Consider the following 4,876-nt stretch of genomic DNA (forward strand, 5'->3'; position numbering starts at 1 on the left):
TATTTTGTTGTTAGATTTTTAACGAGATGAGAAAATGCCAAGAATTTACCTGGCGTGTATTCATGAAATTCACAAACTGTCGTTTTCTATGTATATATTGGTAAACTTTTCTCGAGTACCAAGAGATTTGGTGCCGAACGAAGCGAGGGACCTAATCGAGTGGTGGGAGAAAAGTTAAACAACATACTTGGTACATGTTTCACACGAGAAATTAAAACTTTTTGTGGTCTCTATTTAATTTATTATAACCATTCCGTATTTTTCATCCTTTAATAAAAATCATCAGTATTTATCTTGTTCGGTGCAATTTTGTATTGGCTGGGTTTGATAATTAGTGCCCTCAAGGGGAGTTTACTTGTATTCAACAGCCAGGTGAGGGTGCACAGTGAGTAGTTTTCAAGTATCAAATTAGGTTTTTGTACACATTCAATAATTCCTCATCCTTGTTTCAAGAAATAAACCTATTCTTTTGGACATTTTCGGGCATGATAAAAAAATACTTGAATGCGTTTCCTAGATATCATTTCTGAAAATGATATTGAAAACTGATCATTTGAGTGACCAACAAAAACGATATAAAGTTGTTCCTGTGTCTTTTGTTTCAAATGATAGATTGCTGGATGTATCTTTTTGTGAGGGAAGCCGAACACAAGATGGTGAATAGACATCCTATACTATTTTCATGAAGTGTTAGTGATGGGGCATAACAGATACCTCAAAGAGAGAGTAAATATATCTTAAATAGAGCATGTCTGATCTCTTGTTTCTGTTGGTCGCCCAAGCCACCCAAATCTGTGTTTTTGTTTTAATATTCAATCCTCCATACCAAGTCTGGTAACTGATACACCGTATTCAGACCTTCCTTGATTGTTACCAATCATTGGTAATTATTGGTTTAATAATTATGAATACAATGGCACGGTGACACAACCATGAAGCTTGGACTTTGGGTGTACCAAGTTATTTGGTGCACGCAAAAATCTTTTGTTTGAGGTGTGAAACATGTACTAAATTTATGATATATGCATTTGTGATTTTTTGTTAAGTAAACGAACCAAAACAAAAACGCTTAAATTTTCATTTCCACGGGTCACAGACGCCAGTACGAACATACCGATAATGTACCAGTTTTTTGTTTTACGTCCCGTGGAGAGTTTTTCACTCATAGCGAGACGTCACTAGCTTTGAGTGAAGTGCTATACATTTTAGACCTATGGTTAGCGTTCAGGCCGTAGCAGTAAGGATTCTTTAACGTACCAACGCCTGCCACGACACATAACCTCTATTTTTAAGGTAATATCCGGAAGACTTGTGATTCTTGCTTCTAAATGCTGAGTGTTTGGTGAAGGGGCAATCGCTATCCATGGTTACGTCTTAGGTTCGACGCGGTCATGGTTCAAGCGAGACTCCCGATATACAGTCTATTGTACATGTAGGAAGACGCTTTCAAAGTTTTAAGAAGAAACAATACGTATTGTACATGTATAGTATATTGTTTGTTAATTGTGATAACTTATTCGTTGCACAGAAAGTTTATATATCATACAGTCGCGTGCGAAATGTTCCCGGAGGGAATTTTCCCTATATGTTTCATAAAACATTATCTTTTTTCAAACACTTGTCTTAGAGACAGTTTCGATTAAATAAACGCCTTAATGGTTCAGAAATATCAGCAGTGTTCAAAAAGTTGTTATGAAGAAGTAGTGCAGCCAGATAACGTTTATGCACAATATTTAATTAGAAAATTGCATACACTTATATATATTTTTAAAAAAAATCAACTACGTATCCCCAATTAGAATTTGTGTTAAAATTAACACATCCCTACTATTGAGGATTATAGACTTATTTTGAAATTATCGGGTGATACTGGAAATGTTTATGAGATCAGTGGATTTTATTTTATCAAAATTGTACTATATAGATGGGCCACCTGATGGACTAAAATGTCCTAAAGATATAATGACTTCATGTGAATTTTTGTGGGGACACATCAGACCCAAACTCTAAAAATGTATAGTCCTTTGATTAGAAAATATTAGTCGAGTTTATGGCTGAAGTGAGCAACTTAAACAGAAATATTTTCTCTTGTTTATTAAATGTTTCTCATTATTTTATAGCATAGGATCCCTGTTGTATTAAAAAAAAACACGTCAGTACTGAGTGAATCCATGAAATATATATGTAGTCGTTGAGTCTACGTCGAAAAATAATCCCACGTGTGTAAGGTGAATTCCAAATTGAGGAAAATAGCTCTGACGCAACTGTCTAAATCTAGGATATATAGAACATAAAACAACGAATTACAAGAGATCTTTAATATTAAACTTATGTTACGGTACTGTAGTAAATAAAATTCACTTCTTTACGCAGATCTATACGAGTCTGAACTGCTCACGTGGCATCATTGACTTGGATATGTATTTGATACACGGCGGAGTGACAGGTATTAGATTGATTTGTTTTGCACGTGATCTAACGTAACACGTTCTCTGATTGAGCAGTGGATTTTCCTTGCGTCCAATCATATGCAGAAAGTTGAGGCTACGAAAATCGCACTAAATCTGCCAAGGTTTTGTAGAGAAACGGAGCGGATCGTAAACCCTTGGCTAGCGAAGATGAGAGACCAGGTATCTGTTCCAAAACGTCTTACAGCTGAAGACAAAGGGTCATTTTTTGCAATTGATTTAATGTAGCACTTTCTACAAATGAAAACATTTAGCAGATCTATCAAAAATATGAGAAGCCTATTTCATATAACCATATTTTCACATTATACAGAAATGTAAATATGTTTGATCTGTTTAAAATACTGTACTTTTATTCAAACGACGTTTGGTAAAATATGGACTGCAGACATCACTCATGAAAATACTAAGCTATCTTAATCTTGAATAAACAATACCACACCATGCATCGCAACTTTGTTACTGTGCAATATTCATAATTGTTCATTGTTTAACTCTTAAAAGCAAGTCCAAAACAATGAACATGTAGTTTACAGTGTAAGTACGTTTATAGATATAGTGTAGTTTTAGTGCTGGTTTCTCCCCATATATCTTTAGTCATCTTATGTATCGTCACACACACACACACACACACACACACACACACACACACATATATATATATATATATATATATATATATATATATATATATATATATATATATATATATATATAATGCTGTGTGGTGTATTTTTCACTACGGATTGCTCTGTTTACCTGATCAAAATCTAGGGCTCACGGCGGGTGTGACTGGTCGACAGGGGATGCTTACTCCTCCTAGGCACCTGACCCCACCTCTGGTGTATCCAGGGTTCCGTGTTTGACCAACTATCTATATTGTATTCCGTATAGGAATTATGAGATTGATCACTGTTCGCTATCTTAGCCTTTTCATATTCAAAATTGGGCTTAAATGTACAACTCAAATTGATAGAATTATGTATCTTTATACTGTATTCACCAGATACTGCTGTTATTGTAGTTCTTGAAAACAAATATTTACATGAACAACAAAATCGTTATGAAGCCAACAGAGAAAATGGAGAATGTGATTGTACAGATTGTCAATTTTACAGCGTATATTTAGTCAATATTTATGCATGCACGCCATGTGTTAAGTTTGTATAAAATCTTTTATAGGAATTTTATAGTTTCCAGAACATTATACAACCTATGATGCTATTATACATAATATATATTTATCTCTCCTGTTTTACATATATTTATATATTCCCGTGTTCTTAGTTTCGTCAGGTTTCTTTGCTGACGGACGGGGAATACATTATGCATCGCAACTGTGTCTTCTCGGGACTTCAAACGAAAAACAATCTCGAATGCAATGCGATATCCCCAATTTCATATTGAATTAGAATTAGAATACGACTACCAGGGCCGTAAATTAACCTTCAATTTGGATGAGGCAGGAAATTAGGCGGGGGTCTGGGGGCCGCCCAGGCCCCCAGACGCTGAGCACATTTTGTGCACACTGAACACGTTTCGTGCAAAATCCTTGATTCTAGGGCCTTCTAAGATGTTACTTGACTAACTCATTCTAAAAGAAAGATTTGGAATGCTTTTTAAGGGAGGTATCATGTTCTTAGTTATTGGAAACAACATAAATTCTAATGAACTTTAAATTTTAATTTTTTTTGGCTCAAAAGTTGGAGGAGGCAGCTGCCTCCTCCGCCTCCATGTAATTTACGGCCCTGACTACAATGCATTGATTGTGTTTTTAGCCGTAAACATTTGTCAGAAACGATGAGATTGTTTACGGATATATTAATGGATTAAAACTATTAATCAGAGGCTTAGGCAGTGGTTGGAAACATCCATTTTGTACAAAGGTCTTACACTCAGTCAAAAAGTACATTCGATGTTTTCCCCCGAGCTTGTCGGAAAAAGCCAAGAAGCTGTGACTGGTGGTCCCATCGATTTATTAGGCATATCCTTGCATGCGTGATGTATGTTGTTCACTATCGATTGTAACTAAATTACATATATCACAGACCTCTGATGTCGTTTTGAAAATTTTTGACCACGCTTATATGTTCTTGGCGCAATGATTTTGACTACGGATTATTCCGGTTACCTGATCAAGATATAAGACTCACGGCGGATGTGACCGGTCGACAGGGAATGTTTACTCCTCCTAGGTACCTTATCCCACCTCTGGTATATCCAGGAGTCCGTGTTAGCCCAACTCTTTACAGGTATTGTATTTCTTATAGGAGTTATGAGATTGATCACTGTTTGTTAACTTCACCTTTCATGAATGCATTGTGTCATTCACGAGCAAAATATTTGGTAGATTGGCCATGATGAATCAATGTAATACAATAACACAATGCAAAACGAATCACTTATGA

Source organism: Ostrea edulis, chromosome 5 (assembly GCF_947568905.1).
Source record: "Ostrea edulis chromosome 5, xbOstEdul1.1, whole genome shotgun sequence".
NCBI lineage: Eukaryota > Metazoa > Mollusca > Bivalvia > Ostreida > Ostreidae > Ostrea > Ostrea edulis.